The sequence below is a fragment of the Dasypus novemcinctus genome, chromosome 2, assembly GCF_030445035.2.
Source record: "Dasypus novemcinctus isolate mDasNov1 chromosome 2, mDasNov1.1.hap2, whole genome shotgun sequence".
Lineage (NCBI taxonomy): Eukaryota > Metazoa > Chordata > Mammalia > Cingulata > Dasypodidae > Dasypus > Dasypus novemcinctus.
Genome location: NC_080674.1, coordinates 184,238,014 through 184,265,483, shown reverse-complemented (window position 1 = coordinate 184,265,483; position 27,470 = coordinate 184,238,014). Strand labels below are relative to the sequence as shown.

At 51.4% G+C, this 27,470-nt stretch overlaps 2 long non-coding RNA genes across 2 annotated transcripts in view; both read left to right on the top strand.

The window, feature by feature from the left end:
- LOC101424576 (uncharacterized) overlaps positions 1-9,934 on the top strand; it is a 29,250-nt gene extending 19,316 nt beyond the window's left edge. Inside the window, exon 4 of the long non-coding RNA XR_009182021.2 lies at positions 7,599-9,934. This is a non-coding gene — a long non-coding RNA (uncharacterized lncRNA). The remainder of the gene's footprint in view (positions 1-7,598) is intronic.
- A 10,970-nt stretch (positions 9,935-20,904) lies between these two features.
- LOC131274735 (uncharacterized) overlaps positions 20,905-27,470 on the top strand; it is an 11,558-nt gene continuing 4,992 nt past the window's right edge. The window contains exon 1 of the long non-coding RNA XR_009182011.2: positions 20,905-21,159. This is a non-coding gene — a long non-coding RNA (uncharacterized lncRNA). The remainder of the gene's footprint in view (positions 21,160-27,470) is intronic.

The window sequence follows — 27,470 nt, the reverse complement described above, 5'->3', positions numbered from 1 at the left end:
GACTGTTCTGCTTATCAGACACCAAATGGAGAACTCAAATAGGAAGTGGACTTCAGAATATGGGCATCAAAGGAGAATTTTGGATTTGGGAGTTCTCAGCATATACACCAGTAGCTCTCAGCCTTGATGCATGTTAAAATAACCCAGGGGCCCCAGTGCAATGGCAAAGATCAACAAGGAAGGATGACCCAATAATGAGCCCTTGATACTGATGACTATGCTTAGGAGTCTGTGTGCCTAAAATATGAACTAGGTCTAGAGCTGTAGGGTGCCTAAGAGTTACCTCCTGAGAGCCTCCATGTTGTGCAAATGTGGACACTCTCTAAGCCAAACTCAATATGTAAATGCATTACCTTCCCCGTAATGTGGGACATGACTCCTGGGGTTGAGCCTCCCTGGCACCGAGGGATTACTACCAATCATTAACTGGAGAAGCAACTAGAAAGAGACCTCGAATAAAAGTGTCAACTCAGACCAGCAGAATATCTCAGCCTACATGTTGAATCAAGCATTAAAAACTGCTCTTTGACCTTGAATAAAAGGGGGAAATGGCAAAGACAAATGAGTTTATATGGCTAAGAGTCTTCCAAAAAGAGTTGGGAGGTCATCAGAGGGGTCATGTTAAGCACATTTCAGCAGGACCCCAGAAAAAGCCAAAGTAGATACAAACCTAGGTTCTGGTTCTACTGAAAGCTACGGAGATCCACAGGGTGTATAGTCATGGCAGATGGATTTGGAGCTCTGTGCCATGTCAGAGGGCCCTACTTTGGAATTTGTGCTCCTGAGTGTGATGGAGCTGGACTCAGATGTGACCTTTCTACACATGCCTCTTCTGTCACTTTTACTGAACCTGTGTTTGGCACTAGGGATGGTCCATACTCAAGAGACTTGAAACTCTGGACCATCCATGTGCCAGCTGGGCCCTGAGCCTCAGCAGAGTGGTGACTCCTACTCTCTGATTTGTGGGTCTTACCCAGGTCAGCTAACAGGGAGGTGAAGATGGTCAACCACCACACCAGGGAATCAAGAGTGCCTACAACTGTAAGCAGAGGAATTACATCCATCATCCATGTGGAATCTAAGCCCCCTCTTGATGTAGAGGTGGAGAGGACATAAAATATGGACTAGAGTGGACTTACTGATATTCTACTATAAAACTATTGTGACGAGTAATAGAAGAAATTTTAGCATCGAGCTGGAGAAAGTGGCCACAGTAGTTGCTGAGGGCAAGGAGAGGGTAGAAGAGATGTGATGTGGGGGCATTTTGGGGATTTTGAGTTGTCTTTAATGATATTGCAGGGTCAGATGCTAGACTTTATATATCCTGCCATAACCCACTGAATGTACTGGGGGAGAGTGCGAACTGTAATCTGTGTAGTGCAGCAGTGCCCCAAAATGGGTTCACTGAGCGATGAGTGTGCTGCAGTGATGAGGGAGGTTGTTGGTGTGGGAGGAGTGGGGTGGGAGGGTGGGGGATATACAGGAACCTCTTATATTTTTTAGTGTACCATTTTTTTGGTGACGTATATATTTTCAAAAAAATTTACAAAAATAATGTGGTAGGAGGTGGGGAGTGGGTTATATGGGAACCTCTTATGTTTTTGTTTTTTAACGTAACATTCCTTGTGATCTATTTAATTTAAAAAAAAAAAAAAGGAAGAAAAATAATAACCCAGAGAGCATTTAAAAAGTCCTGATATCCAGGCCCCATCCCAAACCAATCACATCAGAACCTCTGGGGGTGAGACCCAGGCATCTGTAATTTTAAAAAACTTTCTAGGTGATTCCAATGTGCAGATAAGGTTGAAAACCTCTGCACAAAATCCTTTACGAGCTTCCTACTTAAGGCAATTTGGAAGCCACAGTCCTCACCAAGTCGTGCCCCCACACACACACACACCTTACCTCCCTGACCTCACCTTCTACATTCTCCTCCTCCTTGCTCACTCTGCTTTAGTCATCTGGCTTCTTTGTTCTTTCCTCAAAATAACAAACACACTCCTGCCCCAGGGCCTTTGCGCTGGCTGTTCGCTCCCACTTACTGGGATGATCTTCCCCAAAGTATCTTCCGGCTCACTCTGTCACCTCCTGCAGTCTCTATGTGTCACCTTATCTGCGACATTGCCCCCTGCCACCCTGATTAACATTGCAACTGCCCCACCTGCACTTTTATCTCTAGCCTCTAGTTTATTTTCTACACCACCCTTACCACATCTAAAGTTTCTTTGCTTTTTATCTATCTCCTCTTGACATTTTGGAGAGAACTTTGTTTGCTTTGCTCATTGCTGTGCAGCCTATAATAAATAGTTGTTAAATGAGACATAAGTAAACCTAGTCCTCCAGGGACCGATTTAGTAATGGACAGGTGAGATGCAAGTGAGGTCAACTGGGGCATCTAGAAAAGCCACAGGAGAGGTGGTGTGTGGATGTGAAGGCTGCACCTGCCACAGTCATTTTGCCGTCTTGGTGGCGGTAACTCTGAAGGAGGGAAAGGAGCGTAAGGAAACAGTGCCAGGGACACTGCACTCAGCCCATCCCCAAGCTTGCCAGCGCCTGTTGTTTAAGCCTATCTATTTTTGTTTTTATTTTTCAGGTTCCTCACCTTAAATCTTGGAGGTAGTTGTGTTGTTTTTTAAACAAGTTCAAAACATTCCAATGTCACATAAGGACAAATATTGTATAATTCTATATATGAAATATCTAGAATAAGCAAATCTGTAGACACAGAAAGTAGATCAGAAGTTACCAGGGGCAGGGTGGGGGACATGGGGAAGAGAAGGGGAGTAATTGCTTAGTGGGTACAGAGTTTCTGTTAGGGGTGTTGGAAAAATTTTGGTAGTGGTTGGAAGTGATGGGAGTGCAACATTGTGAATTTAATAAATGCTACCGGATTATACATTAAAAATGGCTAAAGTGGGAGAAAAAAAACAAACCCAACTCCCTAAATGTGACAACTTTTACTCAAGACATTTAAAGCTTCATTTTCCAGCCTAACTCTCACTTTAGAACAGTGGTTCTGAAAGCCAGGAGGCCAAGGGGCGCATTCCAGCTCTGCCAAGAACTTGGAAGTCTGTTTCCCAATCTGAGCCTCCGTTTTCCCATTTTCCAAGGAGCAAAGCCTGAATGATCTTTATGGGCCCTCCTGGCTGGCCGTCTGCAATTATCTGGTATGTGTTGGGATTTTGCTCCTTATGCCAGTTTCCCGCTGCTTACAGAATGGGCAACCGGACTGAGCTGGCCCAGTGGACCTCCTGTAAATAAATGCATTGCCCACTTTTCTCCACCCACAATTCCCTGATAATTTCATCCAGGACATAACGCTGGCCAAGGGAATGGCAGTAGTGCAGGAGCAGAAACGGGGGGCAGGGTTATGTCAGAAGGTGGGAAAAGGCAAAGTCTCAACTGAGAAAGGCACAGAAGGGTCTAGGAGGGAAGTCTGAGGCAGCACCACATTGCACAGAGGCGCAGTCACTCACTTAACAAGCATCTGTGTGCCCCCTGGGGGTGGGCCAGGCCCTCCACGGGTGTGCAGCTATGGGATGATGGCGATGTTAGTGTCCTAAGGAGGCTGTGCCACGCACCAGGCATTGTGCGAAGCACTTCATGTGCATTATCTCATTCTGTCTTCGCAAGACCCTCAAAGTCACAGCCTTTACTGTCTCTTTTGTACTCAAGGAAACAGGGGGCCCAGAGAGGGTATGAAACATGCTCTGGGTGGCACAGAGCTAGAAAGTGCCAGAGCCGACATGGGAACCAAGCCGTCAACGCCCGGCTCCTGGGCCACGCTTTCAACCACTTCCACAGTAGCACTGGCTTCAAGAGTCTGACCCTGCCATCCGTTCACTGAACATGGGCACGCCTCTGCTCTGCACCGGGCACTGCTGGGGTACAGCCAAGACTTAGACATCATCCTGGCCCCTTGGAGGGATTCAAAAGAGGGGGACTTGAGGAACCCCACAGCATACGGGCCTGCCATCAAGCATGAAGACCTGCTCCCCGCTCCGGCCCCAAGATTCTCCCTCCCTCCCTCCCTCCCTCCGTGCACTCATTCATTTAACAGATATCCCTGAACTCCTCGTGGCCCACTCTGCACCAGGCCCTGTGCTAAGACCTGGGGCTACGTCCATGAACAAGTAAGACCCCGTCTCACAGAGCTGAGGGTCTAGGAGAAGAGTCAGACAATGAACACAGAAGCAGACGAAATGGTTCGGGCAAAGGCACGTGTTGTGAAGACGATAACATCGGGTGAAAAAGGAAAGAGTCACTGCGGGGAAGTGAGGGAGGCGCCTCTGAGGAAGTGACATTTACAAGGAGGCCAAAAAAGACTGGAAAGAGCCTGGCAGAGGGAACAGCATCCCAGCCAGTGGGGCACCAGCAAGTGCAAAGCCTGCAGCATTGGGGAAAATTGGAGTGGTGCAGGCTGGGGGGACACGTGGTTCCCGGAAGGCTGGTCCAGACCCGCATGGCCTCGTAGTCATGAAGGAGGAGTTCCGAGTTGACTAGCTGGTGCGTGTCTCCTTACCCAGAGGCTTTCCTTGGGAACGTTCCAGCTCACATTTCACCGTGCCTGTGGTCAAGGCCCTTCCCTTTTCCAGAGGGATGGTCGTGCGTCACCAGTCCCCGCTGTCCCAGGACAAGGAGCATGGCCTTCGTGCAAGAACGGCGGGCCCCGCCTCATCCCCAGGCTGTCCTTTGCCTGGGGAGCACCGTCCTGAGCAGGGCCTCCAAATTCCTCAGGTCCTGTGTTTCTTCTCCCAAGCCCCAGCGCTTGATTATGCCTTGAGCGCAGGTGACTTGTGGGTCCCCCAAGGAGATGAATCTAGAATGCAAACTTGGTCTCTGGTTTCCGCCTTGTCCCGAGTGGCTGTCTCTAGGCAGGTTCATACTTCCTTCCATCCTGAACTCTTAACCCAGTCTGGGCTTGAGTATCGCAATGGTGGGGGGGGGGGCAGGAAGAGCAAGGTTTTCTGGGACCTCTGTGACTTTTTCTTGTATCGATGTTTCATAGTCCTTTTTCCATGATCACCTATTCGTTTAATCATTTTGTGCAGTCATTCATTCATTCTGCTAAAGAATTACAGAGCTCCACTCTGTGAATTAACAGGAAGAAAAGTAGAGCCTGTCCTCAGTGAGCTCACACCCTAGTAGCCAAGGGGTCAGGGCACAGTGGGTGGCAGAAGGGATTAGGGGTGACTGTTACCATAGCTGCCCCACATTGATTGCATTGTATCAAAAGCATAAACAAATGACTGTTGGATTACAGAGCACAATTTAACTACTGCTTGGGGAGTCAAGGAAGGTTTCCCAGAGGAGGTGACATTTCAATTGGGCCTGGGAGAAGAAATAGGAGTTTGTTAAACAAATCATAGAGAAAACTAGTGTCCCAGGTAGAGGGCCCTACATGTGCAATATCCCAGCAATATGAAAGCCCCATTTAGGGAGGGATTGGGACTGAGGTGGGGGCATGGGGCAGGGGAAGAGGCTGGGGGTGGACCCATGCTAAAGGAAACAATAACTAACATTTATTTTTTGGAACGATTAGTGTATTAGCCTGCCAAAGGCTGCCGATGCAAAATACGAGAAATCTGTTGACTTTTATAAAGGGTATTTATTTGGGGTAGAAGCTTATAGTCACCAGGTCATAAAGCGTAAGTTACTTCCCTCTCTAAAGTCTATTGCCATGTGTTGGGGCAAGATAGCTGCTGACGTCTGCCAGGAGATCAGGCTCCCTGGGTTCCTCTTTTCCTGGGGCTTGTTTCTCTCTGGACTCAACTGCCGTGCTCTCCCACAAGGTCAGCTAGAGACAATCAGGTGAATGGCTCTGTCTCTCTCCCCGGGGCTTCTGCCGTGTATAAGGAGCCGTCTCTGTTCCTCTGTGTTCTTCTCCAGTGTGTTCACTTCCTGGGCTCCAGCTCAAAACCCCGGCATCATAACTCCAACATGCAAACTCCTGTGCTCTGTGAGTCCCCAGCCACCAAGGGGGCTACTGATGTGGCCCCATCAAAGCCCTAACCATAATTTAATCACTCCCAGGTACAGTCCAGTTTACAGCCATAATCCAATATCTATTTTTGGAATTCATAAACCATATCAAATTGCTACAATGAGCATGTCCACATGGTTTACATTCATTTAATCCTCTCAAGCTTCTGAAGGAAGTATCATTTTCCCCATTTTATGAATGGAGCAATCAAGACTCGGAACAGCAAAGTCATTTGCCAAAGGTCACACAGCTGATAGGAAGCAGAGTCAGGGTTCAGACCCAAGTTTGTCTGACTCTTCTACCCTCCACTCCTGCCCCTCTGTCCAAGGAGTTGGGATAAAGACACTTGTGCCCAGGAACCCCCAAGGAACTCCAATTTGTCCCCAAATCTGCAATGAGGTGGCTGGGAGATTTATCCCTTTGGTGCCGGGGAGAGAACATTTCTGTCTTCTCTCCCAGGGCCCTTTACAAAGTCTCGGGCCCTGGCCAGGTGGGCACCTCGTCTGTAATCGCTCCTTCCGTCGTCATCCATGACACACAGGCCTTGTCTCAGCTGACCTTGACTTAAAGGGCCAGTAGAAGAACAGACAGTCCCCTCACGGCCAAGGATGGCCCTGGGCAGGGAGATAAGCTCTCCTCAATAAGCAAGGACACCCTGCAGAGAGGAGGGAGCTCTGGGTAAGGCTGACTCTCTCCCTAGTTCCCCAAAGCTGCAGCCTAATTACAGGCCACCTCCCTGTAATGAGAGGGGCGGGCTGGCTGGGAGGATTGGGTGTGGCCCCAGGCTAGAGGGGAGCAGTCAGCCTCCTGCCCGTGGGGCCACCAGCTCAGTGTCTGCCTATCTCCAGACCACCCACACGTGGTCCTGGAGAGGGGGCAGGGGAGAAAGAGAACCAGGCAAATCCAGCCCCTGGCCTTCCGCCTTCCGCCTTCCGGGAGTGAAGCAATTTGCTCAAAGTTCACACACCTAAGAATGGTAGAGTGGGGTGGGGGGGAGTCAGACTCAGGTTTCTGTGAATCTAAAAGCCTGTGTTCCTGGGGAGGGGTGGGGGGGAGGAATAAAGGAAAAGGCCAGTCCGTTCTGGAATTGAGAGAGCCCATGTATATACACTCATACATATAAATGTACACGTATACATATACTTACATGCATACGTATGCACACTTATACATAGACATGTTTTTATACGTATTCTTTTATGTGTGCGTGTTTACACTTCCACATATCTTTATGCTTATACTTAAAGAAGAGATGTATAGATTTATTTTAAGGAATTGGCTCACATGATTGCGGGGACTGGCAAGTCTGAAATCTGTAGGAAAGGCCAGCAGGCTAGAAACTCAGACAGGAGGGGCTGTTGCAGTTTTGAGTCTGCATTTCTTCCCCAAGAAACCTCGGCCTTCAGCGGCCTGCAGGAGGCCCACCCGTGTTACGGCGGGTAATCCACTTCACCTGGAGGCAAGTGATGGTAGACGATGCTCCCCATAGCTACAGGATGCCCTCATGGCAACAAGTGTTTGATTGAGAAACTGGGACTAACCGTCACACTTGGGGACATCACATCACCAATTTGGGGCTCTTTTATTTTCTCTTTTTTTTTTCCTTTCCTGGTAGCCTCTGCCCCCGATCCCCTCCCTCTGACAATCCTTAGGAAATCTTCCCCCCGTGCACCTTCCCCAGTGGAAAATCCAGGTGGTTCTTGAAGAGAGCCGTCCTTTTCCATCCCGGCTTTGGGTCGCGTTGAGAAGAGATTCCAGTCCGTGCGGCCACCTCTGTGTGGGCCCTGGCGCTGTGACCGCCGACCTCCCAGTACCTGCGGGGCCCGCGAGGAGCTGCCGCCGCAGGGCCTGGCCCCCCCGGGCTTCTCTCACCGCACACTCTGCTTCGGGGTCGCCCCGCGCCTGCTGAGGAGGTCGCGGGAGGCCGCGGTCTCTCCTGTGCCCAGACCCCGGCCTCAGACGTGAGCTCTGGGGCGGGGAGGCTGGGTTTCCCACGCGGCAAGGGCTGCAGACGTCACGTTCCAGCATGTTTTAGAACTCAGGAGCGGGCAGCCTGCTTGCCAGGCGGCCAGTCACAGCCGCACAGCACCTCAGGTTTCCAGAACACTCTCCCACATATGCCGGTGACCCGGCAAGGGCAAGGAAGAGACTGACTTTCAAGCCTGGCCTCACGACTCACCGGCTGTGTGACTTTGGACATTTGACCGCACCCCACTTTCCTCGTATGTAAATACAGCACCTCTGGCATTCGTTCGTGAGTGTGCTGCCAAGGGGCGTAAGACTCCTGGAAGAAGACTTGCTGGATGCGAATCCCAGCTCTGCTGCTTGCTGCAGCGGAGGCTTTCTTGGGCCTTGCCAAGCCTGTTTCCTCATCTACGAGATGGGGATAACGAGAGCATCTAGTTCACAGGGTTGTGATGAGCATACAGGTGACCCAGGTGCCTCATGCGTGCTTGGCAGGCCACTTAACAGACCTCTCCCCAGCACCCAATCAGGCCAGCCTGGGACCCGGAGATGCAAAGGCCCTGAGGCCCTCATCTAGTACATTTACTCTTTTTAAGGAACACCCATTCAAACAAGTGATTTTCTCTCATAATCCAAAAAGGAGAGAAGATGTGCTCACTTTAGCAGCTCTCTCTAATTTCCCAGATGGGAAATTCCTGGTGTCAGTAGTTAGAAAACCAGGCCGCCAGCACAGTTCTCTCCGTCACCGTCGTGAAGGCCTGGCCCAGGGATTGAACGCGTACGTGGCCATATAAATGGCACAGGGCCAGCCTTTGCCGCCTCTGGGGTGGCTAGCAAAGGCAACTGGGGGCCTGCATGTTCCTGGAGCAGTGGCTGTTCCATTGTACCAGTAGGTTAGCCAGAGGATGGACACCCGAGGGTCGGAGAAGGTTGGTGTTAGAAGAGTGCCCGGAAGGGCCTCGTGTGCTTTGTTCTCGGAGGCTCAGACCACAGCCCAGCAGCCCGGTGCCTGCTTACCTTGCAGGGAGGGCAGAAGCAGCTGGCGTTGCCACGGTAACCAGGCAGCCGCAACTTCAATCCACTTCTGAATTTTGTGTTATAATGATAGAGCTGCCGAAAACGTGTCTGGAGAGGGAGAGCCAGGAATGGAAAAATCCCACCAGGGAACTGCAGGGAACTGGAAAGGAGGGGCGGGCACGTTTCCTACCTACTTGACTAACCAAGCATGCAGAGAAGGCGCACGGCTCAACCAATTCATGCCAAAGCCCAGCGGTGCAGAGATACAGAGAACAGGAACGACTAGTCCATTACAGAGATAGGTACCGAGTGACTGTTCCTCCCAGGATGCTGGAGTGAGGCACTAAGGAAGTGGGAAGAGGGATGGCATGTGCTTAGCAGTCGGATGAAAGTTTCAGGAACCCAGCTTTTGGGGAGGGCTTTGTCATGGGAGGTCGCCAGTGGACTGGAAAGATTCCGGATCCAAGAAAGTTTGTCAAACACTTAACACGTGCCAGGAGACAGGAAGGTAGATCCATACTATCATCTTTTTTTTTTTTAACACCTTTTTTTTTTATTAAAGTTAATATATCACACAGAACGTTACATTAAAAAAAATAAGAGGTTCCCATATAATAACCCACTCCCCACTCCCCACCTCCACCATTTTTGTAAATTGTATTTTTTTGAAGATACATACATCACAGAAAATGTTACATTAAAAAAAATAAGAGGTTCCCATATACCCCCCCCCACCTCCCCACCTCACTCCTCCCACACCAACCCCTGTCATCTTTTCTACCTCGTTATGGTCCTTTGGCTCCCATCCCCATTGTATAGCTAGCCACATATGTAATTTTAACTATTCTAGAACCCACATTAATATACAAAAGGAGAAAAAGGTGAAATTAATTTTAATCATATATTTAATTGAGTAGATCCAAAAACATTATCATTTCAACATGAAATAAAAAATCATTGACAAGATATGATTGCACACTTTTTTTTCTTACTAAGTCTTCGAAATCCAGTGTGTATTTTATCCTTGCAGCATATCTCAGTTTGGAGTAGCCGCATTTCCAGCGCTCAATAGCCACATGTGCCTAGTGGCTGCCGTATTGGACGGGAAGTTCTAGATATTGGAAGGGGAGGCAAAAAATGTGAAGTACTTTGCTTCTGGTCACCCAGCTTCAGAGATGGAAATGCAGTCCAGGAATGTGGCCATGGAAAGTGGTTTGAGCAGTGGGTGTGGCCCCAAGGAGGGCTGCTAGAGCAGGGTTTCTCAGCTGCTATTGGTATTTTGGACTTGATATTTCTTTGTTCTGGAGGCTGTCCTGGGCATTGTCAGAGCCTTAGCTGCATTCTTGGCCTCTAGATGCCAGTAGCACACCCTCCCTGCCCACTGTGACCACCAAAAAAGTCTCCAGATATTGCCAAATGTGCCATGGAGGAAAAAACTGGCCCTGGTTGAGAACCACTGTACTAGAGTAAGACAAACGTGGGGGAGGGAAGGATTGGTATTGGCTTATCTAACCAAAGGATAGAAAAGGCAGGTGTGAGATTGGATTTCTGGGACAAGTGACATCAGCAACTGGAATACACCAGAATATTCTTCCTTCATCTCTTGTTGTTGCTTCTCTAGCCCCATCAACCTCATTCTACTACAGCAATCAGGGTTGTTAATGGCCCCAAGCTTATGTGTCTCAGTTTTATCACAGAGAAAACTCCCTGCCTCCTTATAATTAGTATTCAATCCAAACTCCCAGGGGAGGTCTCTTATTGGCCCAGCCTGGATGGCATGATCACTTATGAGCTGGGGGAGGCAAGATACCAGGACCATGTGGTCGCAGCAGCAGGAGCTGTTCATCAGAAGTGGGTAGGGTGATGGGAAGATAAAGCAATGGACATCCCCTTTGGGTAGCAGGATGCCCAGGACTCGGGAGTGAGAGAGGAAGATTATGTGGGAAGCAGCAATAGGATCGCTTTCCTCCTCCAAAAATGCAACATCCTTGGATGAGATGGGGTAGGCACTGAGCCTGAAGTCCAGGATAAAATGCTAGCAAAATAAGGATGGACTTTTCACTCAGTGTTAAGCTTTGGATGTTAGAACTCTTTTCATATTTTTTAAATTTTTTATTCTCCTTAGCATGGAGCAGACCACTAGACAGATAATAGGTGTTCATTAGCTACTTTTTTAATAAATAGGAGAAAATCGAATTTATGTTTTCTGTAAGAGTCAGAAGATGGTGCAGTGTTTGAAGAAGGGAAATGGCAGCATCAAAGCAGCATTTTATGAGGATCCTTGTTGTTAGCACATATTGGAGATGCTAGAACAGAGCTCACAGGCGAGAGAGCTCTAAGCAAGCCCCAATTTGAAGCATGGGGTGAGCCACACCAGGTCCCAGCTGGGCTGGGGGAGAAGTGGGTGGGAGAAACAGCCAGGGGAGGGGAAGGGGTCCTGCTCTTAGAGCCGTAATAGATAGGGCCAGCTGGAATGGGCCACAGATGGAGAGAGGGCAGGAGATGAAGCCGAGCGGCTTAGCTAACCAGCTAGGCTAAGGCCCTGGGGAGTGAGAATGGGAACAGTCCATGGATGGAGATGGGAAAGACGAGAAGGTTTCACTGGGCAATGATGAATTCTTAATGTGACCCTGCTTGTTAGTCATTGGGCACCTAGGGAAAAATAAGCCAGATACACTGGGGAGCATGGAGACGGAAGTAAAAGGGGCTCCTAAAGGGTGCTTGAGAGTACATCAGCTTCCCCGAGGAGAAGAGCAGAAGGCTCAGGATCCGCTCTGGGAAGGGAGAGACCAGGAGCCGGCAAGGGAAAGCAAAGGGGCTTGGCCAGCAGCCGCACCCCTGCCCTCCACAGAGCAGAGGCTCATTCTCGATAACCCCCTCAGCTCACAGAGCCAGGGGTGCAGGGAAATGAACCCCCTCAGCCCACGGAGCCAGGGGTGCGGGGAAATGAACCCCCTCAGCTCACGCAGCCAGGGGTGCGGGGAAATGAACCCCCTCAGCCCACGGAGCCAGGGGTGCGGGGAAATGAACCCCCAGAGCTCACGCAGCCAGGGGTGCGGGGAAATGAACCCCCTCAGCCCACGGAGCCAGGGGTGCGGGGAAATGAACCCCCTCAGCTCACAGAGCCAGGGGTGCAGGGAAATGAACCCCCTCAGCCCACAGAGCCAGAGGTGCGGGGAAATGAACCCCCTCAGCCCACGGAGCCAGGGGTACAGGGAAATGAACCCCCTCAGCCCACGGAGCCAGGGGTGCGGGGAAATGAACCCCCTCAGCCCACGGAGCCAGGGGTGCAGGGAAATGAACCCCCTCAGACCACGGAGCCAGGGGTGCAGGGAAATGAACCCCCTCAGCCCACGGCGCCAGGGGTGCAGGGAAATGAACCCCCTCAGCCCACGGAGCCAGGGGTGCGGGGAAATGAACCCCCTCAGCCCACGGAGCCAGGGGTGCGGGGAAATGAACCCCCTCAGCCCACGGAGCCAGGGGTGCGGGGAAACGAACCCCCTCAGCCCACGGAGCCAGGGGTGCGGGGAAATGAACCCCCTCAGCCCACGGAGCCAGGGGTGCGGGGAAATGAACCCCTCAGCCCACGGAGCCAGGGGTGCGGGGAAATGAACCCCTCAGCCCACGGAGCCAGGGGTACAGGGAAATGAACCCCCTCAGCTCACGGAGCCAGGGGTACAGGGAAATGAACCCCCTCAGCTCACGGAGCCAGGGGTGCGGGGAAATGAACCCCCTCAGCCCACGGAGCCAGGGGTGCGGGGAAATGAACCCCCTCAGCCCACGGAGCCAGGGATGCGGGGAAATGAACCCCCTCAGCCCACGGAGCCAGGGGTGCGGGGAAATGAACCCCCTCAGCCCACGGAGCCAGGGGTGCAGGGAAATGAACCCCCTCAGCGCACGGAGCCAGGGGTATGGGGAAATGAACCCCCTCAGCCCACGGAGCCAGGGGTGCGGGGAAACGAACCCCCTCAGCTCACGGAGCCAGGGGTGCAGGGAAATGAACCTCCTCAGCCCACGGAGCCAGGGGTGCAGGGAAATGAACCCCCTCAGCTCACGGAGCCAGGGGTACAGGGAAATGAACCCCCTCAGCTCACGGAAACAGGGGTGCAGGGAAATGAACCCCCTCAGCCCACAGAGCCAGGGGTGCAGGGAAATGAACCCCCTCAGCCCACGGAGCCAGGGGTGCGGGGAAATGAACCCCCTCAGCGCACAGAGCCAGGGGTGCAGGGAAATGAACCCCCTCAGCCCACGGAGCCAGGGGTGCAGGGAAATGAACCCCCTCAGCTCACGGAGCCAGGGGTGCAGGGAAATGAACCCCCTCAGCTCACGGAGCCAGGGGTGCAGGGAAATGAACCCCCTCAGCCCACGGAGCCAGGGGTGCGGGGAAATGAACCCCCTCAGCCCACGGAGCCAGGGGTGCGGGGAAATGAACCCCCTCAGCCCACGGAGCCAGGGGTGCGGGGAAATGAACCCCCTCAGCCCACGGAGCCAGGGGTGCGGGGAAATGAACCCCCTCAGCCCACGGAGCCAGGGGTGCGGGGAAATGAATCCCCTCAGCCCACGTAGCCAGGGGTGCAGGGAAATGAACCCCCTCAGCCCACGGAGCCAGGGGTGCGAGGAAATGAACCCCCTCAGCCCACGGAGCCAGGGGTGCAGGGAAATGAACCCCCTCAGCCCACGGAGCCAGGGGTGCAGGGAAATGAACCCCCTCAGCCCACGGAGCCAGGGGTACAGGGAAATGAACCCCCTCAGCCCACGGAGCCAGGGGTGCAGGGAAATGAACCCCCTCAGCTCACGGAGCCAGGGGTGCGGGGAAATGAACCCCCTCAGCCCACGGAGCCAGGGGTACAGGGAAATGAACCCCCTCAGCTCACAGAGCCAGGGGTACAGGGAAATGAACCCCCTGAGCCCACGGAGCCAGGGGTGCGGGGAAATGAACCGGGACTCCCCCGCTCCCAGCTGTGTGACCTTGGGCGATGGCTTCACTTCTCTAAGCCAAAGCTTCCTCATCTGTCAATTGTGGGTAGTAAATGCCGCCCCACGGAGCAACCATAAAGATTCCATGAAATTATAATTGTGAAGCTTGGGGGGCTAAAATAGCTGCTTAATAAATCTCTTGGCTGCCTGGTAGCAGCCTTGCCCTAGAGCACACGTCCCTTTCTGCCCAGCATAAAGGAAGCAGGCCTTCTGGACTTTTCCTACTCTGTTAAGAACTACCATTTGTTCAGCACCTCACACGGGCCAGGCCCTTTTCTAAATGCTTTGTGTGCATTAACATCCACCTCAAACAACTCCCTGTGGGACTTGGGTTGGGGACTTGTGTAGTATTCCTACTTTTCAGATGAGGAAACTGAGGCTCAGAAACTTCTCCAAAGGCGCACAGCCAGCGAGTGCTGGAGCTGAGTTTCAAAGCCCAGCCCCTGGACCCCAGAGCCCCACCCCTCTGCTCGGCCACCTCAGCGTGTTCTGCCACTGGTCTCTGAGCTCCAAGCGGGCAGGGATGCCTCCTTCAGAGTCGAGCCCCAAGCCTGGACAGTGGTCGTGACAGGTGCAGTGCAGGGATAGAAGCCTGGGCCCTCCTCTGCATCTTCCTTTCAGAGCACCAAGGCTCTGGGGTCAAACCGTCTTTATCCTCAGGAGAGCAATAGTGAGTGGTCTGAAGATGAGTAAAGCTGAGATGATCGCAGCAGAGAGATCACCAGCCCAGGAGCCAGATGCTGGGGACTGAAGGTTGAATCCATCACTTACTAACTTAGGGGACTTTGGGTAGGCTTCTTAACCTCCCGGTGCCCCAGCGACCTCATCTCTAAGGCAGATAATGAAAATAGTAACCACATAGGGTTGTCACGCAGATAAAAGGAGATGATACAGGTCAAACCTGGTGTGGAGTAAGTGCTGAATAAATGTTACTTCCCAGCATCATTTTAAGATGAAGTGCAAAGGGCTAGAGAAGACAGACAGCAGCTGCCACTTATTGGGCATCTGGGATATCCCGGCTCTTTCTTCCCCATTATTTTCACTGATTCCCACAACCTGCCTGGGAGGCAGGGGTTAACATTCCACACGACCGAAGGGAAGGTTAAGGGACAGGGAGGAGGACCCAAGGTCACACAGCTGAAGGACAATGCCGAGACATCAGTATGGTGTTTTGACTCAAAATACTACCTCCTCTCCTGCCCTCAGCATGTCATGGAATGTTGATGGGGAGCACAGAGCTTGAGAGCTCAAAGGAGCAGGGGAAGGAGGAGGATGGAAGAGGAGGTGGAGGGGAGGGGGAGGCCATCAATTGGACTCTGGAAGAGGAGTTTTAGCAACTCTCGCTCTGTGCTGTCATGATGCCCATTTCACATGTGAGGGAAGTGGGGCTCAGCCAAGTGAAAGACCCTGCCCAAGCCTGCACAGCTGAGCCTGGATTAGAAGCCAGATCTGGCACTGAACCCACTGAATGTGGGGTCTTGGTCTAGAACGCCTTCCTGCCCCTACCTAGGGCACCCTGGAGAAGGAGTCCTAGTCCTGGGGTGGGATGGGAGTGGGCTGGGGAGGGAGGGACTCTCTCAGTCCCACGGGTGTCCAAGGAATTGCCTGGGGACCTGGAGTGTTCCGGGGACCAGGTGCTGCAAATGGATTTCTGAATCCCACATGAATTGTGACAAGCATTAGTTCCCTCTCAGAAGAGAAGGAGACGGAGGACAGAGCCAGAATTCCCTAAGTACGTGGGCCGTAGTGAGCTCCCCTCTCGCTGTGCACACTTTCGTCCTAGTTCTAACTACACCTTTTGGCTTCTATCTGTCTCCCCACTGGACTGTCAATTCCTAAAAGAAGGACACTATTTATTTCATCTCTGTGTCCCTGGTGCGCAGTGTTTGAACTCACATCACATCCTCTGCTCTGGTAGCACACACCCACCCCAATGTACTCGCTCCCCATACCCTTTGTTTTTCTTCAAAGAATGCCTCCCCACTTGGCCTCAGATATTTCTCTCTCCTTTCTTTGCCTTTTTCCCTTACTTATTCTAGAATGTGAGTTGCAGGACAGGACATAGTCATTTGGTTTTTTACGTGGCTGTAAGTACCTAGGACAGTTCCTGGCACACGGGAGGTGCTCCACAAAGTCTTGCAGAATAAATGAAGAGTAGGTGCTAACTATATATATATATAGTGTATGTGTGTATTTAATGAGTGATTGGACAGGCACTGTACACTAGCATGCTACTAACACATGCTATTGCATTTACCCTTTCCAAGCAGCTCTGGAGGGGAAGAATTGCCCATCTTTTGCAGTTCGGATGAAAGAGAAGAGACTTGCCCATGATCACAGGTCTAGATGGTGGCAGAGGTGGGATTCAAAGCCGGTTCTGTTCTACTTCTCTTTGCTGTCTTAAATAAGGGGGAAATCAGGAAAGCAGGGTGTTTGCTTCCCCAGGAGCATACACCTTCATTTTCTGGCTAAGGGATGGCTCATAGGACTCATGATCTAGCACCAAAGGATAAGGACAGTTGCGAGTTGAATTGTGTCCCCCCAAGGAGTTATGTTCAAGTCCTAACACCTGGCCCCGCAAAGTATCCTTTATTTGGAAATAGGGTCTTTGAAGTTGTCATGAGTTAAAGTGAGGCCAAACTGATGGGGGGGGGGGTGTGTGTGGCTAAACCAGTATGAATGGTGCCCTTATAAAAAAGGGGAAATTTGGACACAGCACGGGAGAAGGCCTTGTGACAACAGACACAGAAATCTGAGTGATGCTGCCGTAAACCAACAAATGTCCAGGATGGCCGGCCCCTGCCAGGAGCCACGAGAGACTCATGGAACCGAGTCTTCCCTACAGGATTCCAAGGGAGTGCGGCACTTCTGATGCCTTAATTTCAGATTTCTAGCTTCTGGAACAATGAGAAAATACATTCTGTTGTTTACACTCCAGTGTGTGGCACTTTGTTACGGCAGCACTAGGAAACTAAGGCAAGCTCTGACTGGTTTGCCGTGAAGAAAATGCCCCACGGCCCCTGTTTAGGGAGCACCTATAAACCGTGGCTTGAGTAACCCACCTCACCCAGGAAGCCTTGGAGCAGCCCTGCTTTCATTTCCTGGCTTTACAGGGGCTGGGAGAGGCGAGGTGAGTTGCCCAAGGAGAGCTCTCCCGGGAGAGCTTGGGCAATGGATTTGATCCCGCGTCTGCTTGACTCCAAAGCCTGTCTTTCTCCCAGGCTGCTTCTCTTTATCTTTTATGCATGCGTCGGCAGTTCTTGGAGCCAAATTGCAAAACCACCCCATAGTCATTTGGCTTTATCCCATTCCCATAGGATTTTGCTCTCAGATGCTTGGCAGCTAATTTCAACATCAGTGTGAATCTTCTCCCTGCTCTTTGTGTTTTAATAAGAGCCTCTGGAGACTGAACCACCTTGGGGGTCCAATCAAATAAATCTCTGGGGGAAACCCAAGCCTTTGGGTGGAAGATCGGTGTTGTCAATAACCACGGTCCTGTCTGCCCAGCACCTCTCCCTTTTCCCTAGAAACTTCTCTGTCCTCACTCCAACCATGTCCCGTTAGCTGGAGGTTGTGTCTTTTATGACCCTGCCCCTAACCACTAGTGGTTGATCCAAGATGAGCCAATCATAGTACTCACCTACCTTAAGCACAGTTTTGATTGGCCCAAGGATGAGCATAGAGTGCCAATCCAAAACAATCAGAGAGATCTTTCCTGTGGATTTTTGAAAGAGAACTGAGAGCAAAAGTTAGTCATTCTCTGGTGATAGGATCTGCAAGATGTGAAACTAAGGAATCAAGAAATAACTCATTCTCATAAAGATATTTGAGAATTGAGACAACCATCCCAAGAGGCATCAACTCCCAACTTCCTTGACTTGTAAAATCAAGCCTCCCAGGCCACTCAGTGGGCATTCTTTGGGCACATCTCTACATGTTGGGAGCAGTGGCCAAGGTGAAGGTTCTGGAATTAGCCTGCTTGGGCAGGAGTTCCAGCCCCATTACCGGCTGTGTGTAAACTTACACAAATCACTTAGCTTCTCTGTGACTCTCTTTCCTCATCTGAAAACAAGAACGACCTTAGCATCTTTTTAATATAAAGCTGTAAAGATTGAAAGAGACAATACAATAGAAGGTGTCCAAAAATGATCAGGTATTATTATTAATTAGGGGAAGAGGGAGTGTACGTTTGGTAGATATGGAGCATTTGTAAATAAAATTAATTTTAAAATAAAAATAAATCGCCAACCTAGTAAACATGCTTTACTTCAGAAGTTGTCAAGAACATGGATGACATTTAACTACCTGAGCGCCGATGAGGCAGAGGGGAAATGTCTTTGTGGGCAGATTGTTCGGCCCCAGGGCCACTTCATCTGGAGAATTTTTGCAATGGAAGTGAGGACCTCTCAGGGTCCAGCCTTCAAAGGCTTCTCCCCGCCCCTTCTCTAGGCTGAGCCTTGCCCCGTAGCCAGGAATGGCAAACCCCAGACTTTTTCTGGCTGAGCCTCAAGCCCTCCTGTTATCATCTGAAATCTACCCACAGAGAAGCTCTGCCCACCCAGGTCTGTTTCCCACTTTGCGGGAGGCTGGGCATGCTCGTGCATGGTGGCCCAAGGCACAGCATGCACCACGCATGTGCGTTCATACCCGCGCACATGTACAAACCCACATCTGGTCACCCCCTTGCACGCACACTCCCATTTATTGATGCAGATTCACACATTCTTCTAAGAGCCCCTTGCAGCCAGACCTCACACTCCCCCCACACACTCATCCACACCAAGCACGTAGCCCCGGGAGCATCCGCGAGTGCCCGGGTGCTCCCACCCTCGCCCTCACACACCCCCACACTCACGCCACACCAGCACACGCCTCTTCTAGGGGACCGAAGCCCACCTTCCTCGGGAAGGACTCGTACCCCAGCACGCGCGAAACCGAGAGGGCAGGAGAAAGCTGGCAGATGGCGGGTGGGCAGGGAAGAGGAGGAGCTGAAGTCATGTCAAGCTTTTACTTTACTAAGTAAAGATGCACAGAGAGGGAAGCGGACTTGGCCGAACGGATATAGGCATCCGCCTGCCACATGGTAGGTCCAGGGTTCAAACCCAGGGCCTCCTGACCCAGGTGGTGATCTGGCCCATGCGCAGTGCTGATGCATGCAAGGACTGCCCTGCCACGCAGGGGTGTCCCCCGCATAGGGGAGCCCCACGCACAAGGAGTGCACCCCGTAAGGAGAGCCGCCCAGCGTGAAAGAAAGTGCAGCCTGCCCAGGAATGGTGCTGCACACACGGAGAGCTGACACAGCAAGATGATGCAACGAAAAGAAACACAGATTCCCGGTGCTGCCGACAAGAATACAAGCAGACACAGAAGAACACACAGCGAATGGACAGAGAGCAGATAACTGGGGGGCGGGGGGGCCGGGAAGGGGAGAGAAATAAATGAAAAATAAATCTTTAAAAAAATAAAAGGTGCCCGTGGAGCCAGGTCACCTCTCAACGGCCCCCGTGTGCCGAGTGCTGCCTCGGTGCCGGTCCTGTGCTCAGGGGCTTTACTCAAGAGACCTCCTCAGCAACGCCTTCCCTGACCTCTGAACCTGACCTGGCCAACCTTACCCCCCCACATTCTCCCAGGCCTACCCCCACCTCCAGCTGGTCATCCTCCTTAGGACTTAGCTAAACCTACTGAGGCTGTTACTTTCTCATCGTCCTCATTGTTGAGTCTCTCCACCTAGGACAGAAGCTTCCTGCGGGCAGGGGGCGGCTTTCTGTTTCGGTCACTGCTGCATCTCCAACATCGCCATGCTTTGGCCACGGGGTAGGCAATTGGTACAACTGCCTTGATGGGTATCCCTCTGGGCTGCACCACGAGGTAGGTAGCTTGGCAGCGGGGGGGGCGGGGGGGGGCTTAGGGAGGGGACCTGACGGCTACCAAGCCCCAGGCCGGTTTCTAGCCCAGGCTGCTGGGCTCCGGCAGTCAAGGCCGCACTTTCCCATGTAACGAGGTATGTGCGTGAGAAGTCCGCCCGCTCTGAGGCCCTCCGTTCGTTCTCCCCCTTTTGCCCGCAACCTTGAGGCTCCCTGGCTGCTCCCTGGCAGGGCCAGGGCTTGGGCACTGGGACACCAAGAGCTCCCGGGTGCTGGGTTGCCACAGGCCCGCAGTCTCCTGCCCGTCCCCAGCTCCGTGCCCCTTGCACAGGAGGGTTGTGTTTTTCTCTCAAAGAGAATAGACCAGCCTTGCTACCTCCAGCGTCTCTCTCCTTCTTTCTTTCACTCCACTAACACGGACTGGCCACCCACTAAGCGCCAGGCACTGCACCAGCCCCTGGGGACACGGCCCCGTCCCTGCCCCCCGGGAGTCCACATTCCAGGGGTGGGTAGGCAAACCGCCACCTGGGTGGGACGCTTGGTTGGAGGGAGACATTCAAGGGCCACCCCGGACTAGGTGGGCAGAGCCCCGAGGGAGCCAAGACGGCCTCCTCCGAGAGAAATTGATAGCCGCCACGGAGCCCAGCGGATTCTCAGCAATAACAGGTGACACTGGGGGAGGTGCTCCAGCGCCAAGGCCCCGGGTCAGCAGGCCCGGCCTCTGGGACAACCACCCCCACCCCCTAGGCAGCCCTGGGGACGCACAGCCAGGGCCGCCCCGCTCCCCGATAGGGCACAGACCACCCCCTCTTGCCAGAGGGAGCTGGTTCCACCCTGGTCTGAACGCAGGCCGCTGCCAGCCTGCCCAGGACCCTCCCGGCTTCCCAGGAGCCTGGCCCGCCTCCTCCCATCTCCAGGGAAGCAGGATTCATTCTGGGCCTGATTTATTAGCCTCATCCTGGAATCGTCCCAGATGCCGCCGCCGGTCTCATTTACTGACCCGCCGGAGGGCCAGGGAAGGAAATTCATTGGGCTGGGCAGAGCCGCAGCCAGGCCCATCTGTCTGGGCATCTGCCTCCCTTCCCTCCCCGCCCCCTGCCTTGCCCTCCCCTTCTCCCTACCGCAGAGGGAGGAGGTGCTGTGCCTGCCACCCTGTTCAAGATCACCAAGGAAATGACACCACTGAGCCGCTGTGCCCTCAGGGGAGGCTCTGGACAAGGAGTGGGAAGGCCAAGAGGTCCCCAGAGAAGCTCTTTCACAGCCCTCCAACGCTGCACCCGAAGCTCCTGAGGCCTCCTGCCTGGCAGAGGAAACAAAGCATTTCCCATCCCAGGATTTTGAAACCTATCTCGGGTAAATAATGGCACAGCCTGCCTGTGTGCATGCAAAGGTGTCTTCCTGAAATCAGATCTTCCCCTTAAGGTGGAAGGCAAGTGGGGGCTTTGGAAGCATTTTCATACCGTCCTGGTATGTGCAAAATGTTTTTAAGGAGTATAGGGGTGAATATGTTTTATTTTACTATGTATTAAATGCATGTAAATCTATATCTAGGATATCACATAAGACATGATTGCTTTGAGTAAAGCCAAAGTAGGAATTTAAAATTTTTTAAGTGAATCAATTTAAGGAAAAATGCTAAGTAAATAACAATGTAGGTGGTATAAAGATTTGGCAAAAGTATTACAGTTTGGGACACATTAAAAGAATAGGGGAGTGGATGTAGCTCAAGTGGCTGAGCACCTGCTTCCCATGTACGAGGTCCCGGGTTCGATCCCTGATACCGCCTAAAAACAAACAAACGACAAAAGCCAACTCTCATGGGGGAGCAGATGTAGTTCAGTGGCTGAGCGCCTGCTTCCCATGTGGGAGGTCCTGGGTTCAATTCCCGGTACCTCCTAAAAAAATAAATTACAAAAAGAAAAAGAAGAAGAATAGGGCAGTGAAAGCATTGCCAAGGTTAAACTTGTTTTCTTGTTCTCGCCGTGGAGCAAACCTTGATTAAGCCAGCCCATTTCATGGAGGAAGAAAATGCAACCCCAGGTAACTCAGTAAGCCTCACCTATTCTCAGCCTGCGGAAGGGAAGCCGCCCAAATCAGAGATTTCTCCCCTGCGGTGACCCAGGTGGCTTAAGCAAACACAACCTGGAGCCTGGGTAAATGTTTAGTCTTGGTGACTGGCTGGCAGGAGAGTGAGGCTTGAAGACATGCGTCCTTGACAGCTGGCTCTGCGGGGCTGGCTGGGGCGATGGGGGGGGAGGGAGAGGGTGGGCATGCTCCCCTCCCCGTGGTTACCTCTGCTGGCTGAGGCAAGGTAAGACGCTGAAAGGAGCTAGTGAGTAGTAGCAGGGGCGCAGCTTCTTCTGTGTTGGACGTGTCCTAGAGGCACATGCACAAACACACAGCAGCCACTGCATACATACTACCTACTCACGTATGGTCACCCAGCATTAACATTGTCAAAGATATAAATATGCATGAGGACATATTTGCCTAAATAGCCGAACACACAGGCAAATATAGAGAAGGGGACAGACACCACATACACAAATGCAAATCTAGACGCCAGGCACACAATACACTTTGCACACAGATGTGCAAGTCCATAGACCCACCAGGACCCATCCATGTGAGTGCACCCGTAGACGAGCTCACACACATGTGCACACACAGGATGCACACATCCGCAGTAAAGAGCAGCCCCGCTCTGGCTCGGGCACATCGCGTCAGGCACAATTGGGTGGCTTCACCTTGTGCCCTCTGGGCTGCCAGCTTCCAGCTCACAGGGGGTGCCCTGACAGCGGGGCCTGTATCAGGTGTCTGGGTGCAGGAAGGAAGACACCCTGCCCCGGCTGCAACAAGGGGTTCAGAGGCTGAGGGAATCAGGGAGAGACATTCTCACTGCCCCGGAGGTACAGGGAGTAACCAAGATCACACCGAGGCCCTCCCACCCCACATGAGTCTTTGGTATGTGGTTTCTATTCGACATGCGTCTGCTACTATGGCACGAAGCCAGCTGACTCACCGGTACTCAGAATCAGAAGGACGGGGAGAGAAGGCGGAAAACAAAGACCTTTCGGTGTAGTGGTTTCAAGAAGACCCAGGTTCAGATGCTGCCTCTGCTGCTCAATAGCTGTGGACTGTGAGCAGGTCGCCTCACCTCTCTGACCCTCTGTTTCCTCATCTGTAAAGGAAAGATAATGATAATACCTAGCCCAAAGAATGGCATGAGGATGAAATTAGGTAATGCATGTTGAACACCTGGCACAGGGCTTGTCACAGCGTAAGCATGCGATTAACCAGAGCTTCTCAAGCTCAACACTACTGACATTTTGAGCAGGATAATTCTTCTCTGTGGGGCTGTCCTGTGCATTGTAGGATGTTCAGTAGCATCCCCGGCCCCTACCCTCTAGATGCCAGTAGCACGTCCCAGCACCCTACCCCAAAATGTGATAACCAAAAATGTCTCCTTCCACTACCAGATGTTCCCAAAGGGGCAAAATCTCCCTGGCTGAGAACCAACGCTATAAATGGTGACTGTTATTATTATTATTTTACGATGGTCATCATCATCAATATTACATGGTTGTAAGACAGTCAGAACAGAAAGCGATCCAAGAGGGGAACGGGCAGATGCCCTTGCTCCTGCCATCACCCCCTTCCTCTCTCTCCACCCTCCACTGCCCTTTTTCTGCTCTGGTGCAGAAGCCACCTCACCAGCAGGGCAGCTGGAGGGAAGGTGGTGGAGAACCCTGCAGATGTAAGAAGGGAGGGGGCTTGCAACTGCTCCACAAGGATGAGCAGTCTGGCCTGGAGCAGCTACGCAGCTGGAAGACAGGGCCCCTGGGAAGCAGCTCTGAATGCACTCAAACTCTGGGCCACCCTGGGTTGGGGGGCTGGAGGCAATGACTGGTAAAGTCAGGAGAGAAGAAAGTCACACAGGAAAGCAAAAGGGCTGGACACGTGACTTCCTGGAAAGTAACCTGGTCATATCTATTAAAATATCAAATATATTTATCTGTTGACCAAGTAATCCCTTCTGTGAAAGTCTAGCCTACGTAACAAACACCAGTTAGCAGGATTTATATGTACAAGGATATTTATCGTAGCACTCTTTGCAGTGGCAGAAGTCTAGAAACACCCTTTGCATGTCCATCATTAGGAGAGTGACTGAATAAATTATAGGCCCCCTACACAATGGAATATCACGCAGCTGTTAAAAAGAAGTTAGCTATTTATAGCCAGTGATCTGAATGAACACTTAGAATGTTATTAATAAATGAGAAAACAAGATACAGAGTAATGTAAATAATGGCACTTTAAAAAAACACTTTTTGTTGAAGAATCAACTAAAAAGCTCTACTTCTGTATGTGTTTGAGCGTGAAGACTGCTAACATTATTTGCTGGGGAAGAAAGGTAGAATGAAATGGATAGGGATTTCATTTATGTATAAATGACATATCTGCAGATAATTATTGCTTCTTTCCAATGATAGTGACAAGCGTATGCTTCATTTCTTCAGAAGAATTTAATAAGAAAGTTTTTTAAATGAAAGAAAATGCAGCCCTAGACCAATCTCCAAAGCTGAGGTCATAAAGTAGGGTGGACGACTCATTCATTCATTGATTCTTTGGATTCATTCAACAAACACACACCAAACACCTGCTCCGTGGCAGTCGCTGCTCTCGGCACGGTGGACATGATAGGAGGCGATGTGAGAGTTGGTCTCCGCCTCGCCGAGCTCGCGTTCTGAGTTCTGAGTTCTGCTGGCCGACAAGCAGACAACAAACAGATAAACCCATTCATGTATGGAGAGCATTGGGAGGTCATGCTATTAAGAGCAAGAAAAAGAGAGCAGGGTAAGGGACAGAGTGGTGGGCGCTGGTCTGTCCTCCAGGCAGGCGGTCAGAGAAGATCTGCTGGGCACAGACCTGAGTGGACTGGGTGCAGGAGCCCTGGGAAGACTTGGGGAAGAAGTGTTCCCTCCTGCGGAGGGCCCAGCAAAGGCAAATACCCGGAAGCAGGACATGCTTCCTGTGTTCAGAGAGCAGCGAGTGAAGCAGATGTGATTCCGAAAAAGGTCAGACTTTTACTCTAGGTGAGGCAGGCGCCTTTGAGAGGTTTGGGCAGAGGAATGTGGAGGTCTCATTCCTCACCGGTCAGGTTGGCTCTGGAGTCTCAGATTTGCCACCAGAAAAGCAGGCCCCATGGTTCCTGGACTCCTCCAAGACTTCTCCAAGATTCCAAGATCTGTGGGTCACAGGGAAGAACCGAGACTTTTCCAACTAAAGCTACAGTGGGGTGCCACTGAGTGTGGAGCAATGAGCACTTTCATCCACTGCTGGAGGGGAGAATCCTTGGGGAAACGAACCCTTCGGAAACAGTTTGGCATTATCTGTTCAGCTGAGCACAACACGCCTAGGTGTGAGCCATCCAGGAGCTCCTGCACACAACTGCAAGCATGTGCACAGCTGTACTATTCACAAGAGCGAAAAACTAACATCCCAAATGTCCACAGAGAGTGGAATGGGTGAGGAAGCTTTGCTATATTCCTGCAGGGAGATGAGATCCAGCAGGGAAAATGAATGAACTTCCACTGCACACACCCACATCAGCTTGGGGGAATCTCAGACCGTCTGTGACTGAAAGAAGCAAATCACAGAACACAGACAGAATGATTCCATTTACATGACGTGAAAACCAGGCAAAACTATATTTTTTTAGGCATGCATAAGCAGGTCATGAAACGATAAAGAAAAGCAAGGGAATGGTTAACACAGAATTCAAAATAAGGTGACATAGATGTCGCAATTTTTTAAGTGAAAATAGCTAGTATTTGTGATTGTACGGCTCACTTAAAATAAAGCCCACATTCGTGAATGTATTCGACTTATTTTGTTGTTGTTAAAGTGGAGAATGCAGGTAAAATTGCCAGGAGACTAAATTAATCCTTTTCTCACTTTCTTCCAAGTGATTGTAGGTTTAAGGCAGAAGAATGTGCTCCACGTACTTTATATTGTTTAAGCCTTGAGGTAAAGCTACACAGTTACACTCCTCTCAGAGTTAAGCAGTGGGACTCAAGTTGCCAAGGTCACCCAGGATTCAAACCCAGGTCTATATGACTCCAAAACCAGAAAGCGTTTGCTGTACTTGAATAACTGAAAACAGCCCTTTGTGGCTGAGAAAGTGGGGATTTGTAGGTCACAGTGAGAAGCTTGAATTTTATTAACCGTGCCCTGGGGAGCCACCAAAGGATTTTGAAGCAGAGCAATGAGAGGGTCAGATTGGTATTTTATAAAAATGTCAAGAATAGACTGGAAAGGAACAGGAGCCAAGGTGGACGCCAGTAGGACGGTCGCAGGGTGGAACTTGAGGACAGGAAGCAAACATCCTCGAGAGACATTTGGGAGGGAGTCCTAGAACCTGGCAGAAGATTGACGATGAAGCTTGACTGGAAGGAAGAGGGCAGGGTTAAGAGCAAGCCTGTGGCTTCACACGAGGGCTCTTGACGCCTAACAGACCCGTAGGCAGAGCCCTTGCACTACGAGAACCTTGAGTGCGATGCCAACCGCTAACTGCAGTCGCCTCCCCCCCAACAGGGCCTGTGTTCCTCGCATGCTCACTCACCTGAACTCTCTTTTCTCTTAGAGCCGTTTCTTTCCCAGGAGACTGCTCTGCCCCTCATGCAAACGGCTGCCCAGTGGTGAGCTTGCCCGGGCCTGTCGCAAGCCCAGCCCTGCCAAGCTGAGACCCCGGTGCGTTTGATAGCGCTAATTCCTCTTGCCTTTTGTCCAGTCCGCTAATCCCCTGCCTTCCGCCAAGTCAAAGCAGAGAGCATCCTTGAAAATCTATACTGGCCCGTGAGCTCAAGACCTACAAAAAACAGATGTTTGGGTCTCCTAGAAGTCGGGTAGCGGCATTAAAGGCAAATGGGCACATTTCCTATTTCCCTGAGGATTATTTAACAATTGACTTAAATTATACTTACTCAGTGGAGGTAGTATAGTGCATAAACCTTTGGAGTCAGATATATCTGAGGTAGAATGCAGCTTTTGCTACTTTAATAGACTCTTTTTTTTTAAGATTTATTTACTTATTTCCTTCCCTTCGTTTGCACTCACTGTCTGTTCTTTGTGTCCATTCGTTGTGTGCTCTCTGTGTCTGCTCATCTTCTCTTTAGGAGGCATTGGGAACCGAACCTGGGACCTCCCATGTGGGAGAGAAGCGCTCAATTGCTCGAGGCACCTCAGCTCTCTGGTTTGCCGTATCTCTCATTTTATTTCCTCTGTATCTCTTTGTTGTGTCATCTTGTATCTAATCACTATACCTGCCCATCGCACCAGGTTGCTGTCTTGCTTGTCTTCTCCAGGAGGCACTGGGACCTAACCTGAGACCTCCCATGCTGTAGGCAGGAGCTCAGTCGCTTGAGCCACATCCACGTCCCTTTAATAGCCTCTTGATCTTAGGTAAGTTACTTAGAGTGAGTGGCACAGGGCCTGGCACCCAGGAGGCCCTTACTCAGTGAAAGATAGCATAGACTTGGGGAATTTGCAGGAAACAGAAGAGAATGTCAACTGGAGGGTCCCTGCCAATATATAGGTGGGGTAAACTGAGGCCTGGTGAGATGGAGGGCTTGCTCAGGGACCCAGAGATCTATACGAGGTAA